We start from the raw sequence: 6,829 nt of genomic DNA on the forward strand, positions 1-6,829 counted from the left end.
TCTGGTTTCTGTGTCTGTTCGTTTGTCCAACTGTCTGTCCAGCTTCAGGTTAAAGTTTTTGGTCAAGGTAGTTTTTGATGAAGTTGAAGCTCAACCAACTTTAAACTTAGTACACATGTTCTCTATAATATGATCTTTCTAATTTTAAAGCCAAATTAGAGTTTTGACCCCAATTCCATGGTCCACTGAACATAAAAAATGATAGTGTGAGTGGGGCATTCGTGTACTATGGACACATTGTACAATTATTGGCATGTACACAAGTAAAAAAAATATTTATTTTGACCGTTGCTGTTGAATTCTTATTCCAATGTGTGTATTATGAAGTGAATGGATGTTTCAGGAATCGCCTCTATAAATGTTAATCTTTTTATGAATTGATTATCAACGAGTCCATATCAAAAATCATCTTCACATACAAAATAAAGGAGTTGTCCTTAAACATGTCTGGTTTCTTTTCCTGTCTTGCTTTTGATTTTTCAATGCAACTGTCTCCTTGCTATTGATTGCTGCTGAATGGTGCTTTCAAGTTGTAACCTTTCTCTTTGCATTGATTTGTTCATACAACTGTTTCATTGCTTCTAGATGTTTTTTTATTTGTTTTATACACCACTCATGAGGATATGCCTGTAGGTTCGTGCTTTTTTTGTAGAATACTCTAATTTGTCAGCACAGCATTTCATTGGAAACAAACTGCGCTTCTTGCTGACCTATTCATATTTTTGTATGGTTTAGAGTTCATTCAGACACTTGTCAAAAACAAGATCAAACATTAAGGCTCGTCATGAAATTTTTTATCTTGGTTATATAAATATGAGATCATACTAAAATAATGTTACCATGTTATTAACCCATATAAAAAATTGAAAGGGTTCCGCATGTCTCGCCTACTTTTGCTCTTGTTTATGGGGAAAACATTATTAAAAAAATTCCTCTAAATACACAACAGCCTGTGTGGATTTTACTTTTTCCACCCGTGCCCACTCTAGCTATAATCTCTTTTTTGTAAAAATATTGATTAAAAATGCTTATCTGCTTTTTTCAAGTGATTGTACTTGCAAGTCTTTTGATGATACAAAAGAAATTGAATGCCCACTCCTACAGGTGGGCAGAGTGGACAAGGTAGAAATTTTGCCCACCCGGTGCCCACTTCCATGGTGGGCCGGTGGACAAAGCAAAATCCACACAAGCTGTAGTGTACTATCTTTTGATTGTAAGAACTTCTGTCCAAGTTTGGTAAAACTCCGGATGGTTTATGAATCTAATAAATGTTTTAAAAAATTTAACTGCAAACTGTATGTAATGTTAACTGGAAGAAAAAAACTAAAGTCCATTTATAATAATATAGGTAGAAGGAAATATTTTTTTACAAAATTTCCTTCCAGATACTATTCTAAATTTTGATCATAAACAAGCTTCTGTCCAAGTTTGGTGCAAATCCAGGATAGTTCCAGAGCACCGTAGATCACCCCCTTTTTGGTGGGGTTTTTGTTGCTTAGTCTTTAGTTTTTATGCGCCCGTCAAAATTTTGATGGGACGTATTATGGTATACAAATGTCCGGTGTCCCTCAGTCCGTCTATCTGTCCGGCGTAAACATGTCGCACCGTAACTTGAGAACGACTTATCATGAAACTTGATATAGTTGTTTTTTATGATGGTCAAATGATCTGTATACTTTTTGGTGAAAATAAGATTTAAACTTTTTGAGTTACGGCACTTTGTAACTAAAACAGGGGTGTGGTTTTTTTCACATGTCGCACCGTATCTCAAAAACGATTCTTGATTATTGCTTAAAACTTTACACACTTCTTAGTTATATTAATCTTAATATCTGTATACTTTTTGGTGATGATTCAAAATTTTATTTTTGAGTTATTGAGTATTTTGTAAAAAAAGGAGGGTTTTTTTTTTACATGTCACGCCGTATCTCAAAAACGATTTATGATTATTGCTTTGTTATATTAATCTAAAGATCTGTATACTTTTTGGTTTGATTCAAAATTTTATTTTAATGATATTTGTAAAAAAAAAACAGGGTGGGGGGGGTTCAAGTCCCACCGTGTCTCAGAAACTATTTATGATTATTGCATAAAATTTCCACACAAGACGTCGGGCGTATCATGCGCTCATGGCACAGCTGTTTATTTATGTTGTCTTGTGTCTGTAAGTCCATTTATAAGTAAAATACGGATAAACAGGATTTTTTTTTACAATATTTAATTCTTGATACTATCTTATTATCATAAACAAGTTATGTCCATATTTGGTATAAATCCATGCTATTTTTTGGAAAGTTTGCTGTAGCTTGCTATAGCTACTTTCCATAGGCATCGGCCTTAACTTCTGATTAGACAGACTATCGCAATGTTCTGCTCCATGATAATGTAGTACTAGTGTTCGAATTCTGATTCTTGGATATTTTGAGTTGCTAATCTTTTGAAAAGATTACAGCTTGAAAAAAAAGGAATAAATGTTCACCGACAATTCAGATGAGTTAACATCATTTTGAAAATAAATATCACAAACACTACTTTGCGGATCGACCATTGGCTGAAGAGAAAATCAAAAAAAATCTACGCGAGACAGCGTTTCATTCATGAATATTTCATGAATGAACATTTTCCCGCACTATTTTTGTCGAGCCTTCGACTTTAGTCGAAAAAGCGAGACTAAGCGATCCTACATTCCGTCGTCGGCGGCGTCGTCGTCGGCGGCGTCCACAAATATTCACTCTGTGGTTAAAGTTTTTGAAATTTTAATAACTTTCAAACTATACTGAATTTCTACCAAACTTGGACAGAAGCATGTTTATGATCATAAGAAAGTATCCAGAAGTAAATTTTGTAAAAATAAATTTCCACTTTTCCGTATTTTACTTATAAATGGACTTATTTTTTTGGCCAGAAACAAAACATTCACTCTGTGGTTTAAGTTTTAAAATTTTTTATAATGTTCTTAAACTATCCTGGATTTCTACCAAACTTAGACATAAGCTTGTTTCTGATCATAAGATATTATTCAGAAGTAAATTTTGTGAAAAAAAAAATCACTTTTTCCGTATTTTACTTATAAATGGACTTAGTTTTTCTTCCAGTTAACATTGCATACAGTCTGCAGTTAAAGTTTATAAAACATTTATTAGATTCATAAACTATCCTGGATTTTTTACCAAACTTGGAAGCTTCTTTCAATCAAACGACAGTATCGAGAGGGAAATTTTTATTGATGTTTTTCCTCATTTTTGTTGAGTCTGCAATTAACAGCAAAAGTAGGCGAGACATTGGGTTCCGTGGAACCCTTACGAATTTTTTTTACTATGTACGATATTTACAACTGTTTATTATTGAATAAGTAAAAGCCCGAGTGTATCGAAAGATTCCGGTATGCGAGAACAAGTAGATATTTGACCAAGTTGTCAGATAATTGACAAGTGATAATGGTTTGATTTATTTTAACAATACACAGGTGATAGAATATAAAATAATCGACAATTATATGGCTTGTGTCTCACGCCAAGGACGAGTAAAGGTAAATACCGGCTTTAATAGAAAAATGCATTGTTTTTGCCAAACTGACATCGATCTGAAAGTTTTGATGCCAAAAATCATTTGAAAACTTTATTGCGTTATTTAAATATCGAGCTGTTTCACATTCTTATGTGGATATAAGGACCTTCACTCGTTCAGCATGCTCAAGTGTATCAAACTGACAACAGAAAAACATTGTCTTAATGACAATTATCATAGCATCCGCATAATTTAAAAACAACCAAGTCATCATCTACTTCTTAGAATATTATAGTTCAGTGTATCAAGACCGAGGTCAAGCTAAAGACAAGTGCTGTAGAAATTATTAAAATGATCTTATAACATTTATTCATGTACTAGCTTCTTCTTTTCTGTATCTTCCTCCTGCTAATGAGGAGTACATCCAAACGGATTTTAAGAAATAGTTGGCTTATATTACACGGGCACAAATATCAATATAGAATGTGAGGCTTATGTTACACGGCACAATATAATCCATTTTAAAAGTATTCCACATAGAATGTTATTTAAAACTTCTATCATAAAACTATGGACTGTTTTCAATGTTAATATATACAGACTAACAATTTCAGACTGAAATTTTTAAGAGCTAAAAAGTTTTCATATAAAAGGTTTTGTAATCAGCACAACATAGCAAGACAAGGCCACTAATATTTGCTACTGTTAATCTAGCAGGTAAGCCAAGCCACACAGATTAAGCCATTCAAATTACAATAATGCTATAGTTAAGCATGCTAAAGTCTAAGCACACAGATGATTTATAAACGATAGCTATTGATTAGTCACTATGGTTAATACTGAGTACATGTACATATTCACTTTTGTTTTAATCTATGTTCAGACGCTTTACATGCATATCATAGCACATTTTACGAGATGTTGACTCTATATTGTTCATAAGCTCTGCATCATAGGGCAGATATTCTCCAGTGAGTTTCCTACAGTCTGTTATCAATTGGCATATAATGTCTCTATCACGGAACTTGTTATTCCACTGAATGCTTCCAATTTTGTTCACTATCTCTTGCTTGATGGTTCCATAGTGTTTTCTACAGATACCTTCGAGGACAGGACATCTTGTAATGAAATGAATAAGGTTTTCTTCTTCAATCCTGCAAATGGGACAGGTTGAGTCAGCATTTTCTATTTGGAATTTTGCCTTATTTGCTTGAAGCATGTAAGTAGCACAATGACTTTATTAGTGCTTAACAATGCAGTGGCGGATCCAGAACTTTTTATACTCACACTTTATTCCTGGGGCAGTATGATTCTTTAAGATTGACCTATAATTAACAATGTGTCGTCCTAACACAGATGTTTTACTAGTATATCAAATAAATGGCTTAAAACAAAAATCTCAAATGTCATTGCTTCAATGGTAATAACACAGCAGCAACTTAAATGTGTTACAGGGTTATAAGCACCTCAGATCAACATTGTATGAATCTAATTATATAAACGTTTTATTCCTGAGGTCATACTACTATTTTTATGCCCCCACCTTATTGAGTTTTATCCTTGTTTTTTTCTGTAAATATGTACGTCCCTTACTTGTACGTATGTCCATGCATCCCAAAATTGATTTCTCGTCTCTTACTTTAGTTTGCATGAACCAAAGTTTATGAAACTTATACGCAATTCTTATATTAAACACAAAACACAAGTCAAGTTTGAATTTTGTTGGCGTCACTTTTACCATTCTAGATGTAAAGGGGTGAAATGTTCAGTATACCCTATCAAGTATATTTACCCTTTTATATAAGTTTGACTTCAATCTAATTAAAAACCGATCTCTCATCGCTCCTGTTTCTGATATGTCGCGTGGGAGATCTAACGAAACCCGCTTTGAGGTCACATGTGAGTGACCTCGTAGGTGTGTCTTTTTCGACCAATGAAATTGAGTCTTCCACGATCTTGGAAGTTTAACGTAAGGCAAAGGGATGTAACTCATTTTATTTACGACGAAATCGTCAGTCATAATAATTCATAAACTTTTTTGATTGGCTTATTAATAGGTCGTCAACTCATTTGCATATCTTTATAAATTCATGACTTTTAGTTCACTCACATGTGACCTCAAAGCGGGTTTCGTTAGATCTCCCACGCGACATATCAGAAACAGGAGCGATGAGAGATCGGTTTTTAATTAGATTGGTTTGACTTGTAGCTTTCTTCGGTTATACATTTATCAGGTGAACATAAAAACGGTCTTTAGATTTAGAAGTATAGATATGTATATATATAAAACGAGAATGTGTCCATAGTACACAAATGAGTACAAAAGTTTAGGGTCGAATCCGATACCTATACCAATAGTACATGTATATTCACCTATTACCTATGGGGTTCGTGTTGTTTATTCTTTAGTTTTCTATGTTGTGTCGTGTGTGCTGTTGTTTGTTTGTCTTTTTCATTTTTAGCCATGGCGTTGTCAGTTTGTTTTAGATATTTGAGTTTGACTGTCCCTTTGGTATCTTTCGTCCCTCTTCTATTACCTTATCTGTACATTTCTCATCTGACAGGTGCACCACCAAACGGTGTATTTCGAATTTTGCTATATACACGAGTCATAATTGCAGGGTTGACACTAATAAATTCAATCATTGTCAAATTGTTCCCTATTGTAGTATTTTAATCAGTAAGACTTTCTAAGATGACAATACGAATACTAAAATAAGGTGTATAGGTACAGTTTTCAATTTGTTAGCGGGTATGACATAAAACAGCGAATCAAAGAATTCAACTTTATTTATAACTAAATGAATAAACAGAGGACAATGCTGCATGTTGATTAAAAAATTAAAAAATACTTCAGGGCCTTTTGTTTTCCGAATAATTAATATACCCAATAATTGATAAGTTCCAGGTCGACAGGTTCAAAAAGAAAGATTTTGAAAGCAGAGGAAACTGTGCATCTTATAATGGGCATGACTTTATCATATGACAATCCCAATACTAAAATAAGGCTTACGCATAGTTATATACATTAGTTCAGTCACGGACCCCAAATATCACGGGTGTGTTCTAAGTTTCAAATTGATTGGACTTCAACTTCATCAAAAACGACCTCAACCAAAAATTTAACCTGAATGGGACAGACAGATGAACGGAAGGACGGACGGATGGACGGACGCACAGACCAGAAAACATAATGCCCATAAATGGGGCATAAAAAGTGATTTTTGGAAATTGCTGCGAGACAATGGTTTAGTTTGAAAAATCAAAACTGTGATTAAATACATATTTGAAATAATACACGTCTATAACCTATTTGAAATAA

This window comes from Mytilus galloprovincialis, chromosome 3 (assembly GCF_965363235.1).
Source record: "Mytilus galloprovincialis chromosome 3, xbMytGall1.hap1.1, whole genome shotgun sequence".
NCBI classification, from domain to species: domain Eukaryota; kingdom Metazoa; phylum Mollusca; class Bivalvia; order Mytilida; family Mytilidae; genus Mytilus; species Mytilus galloprovincialis.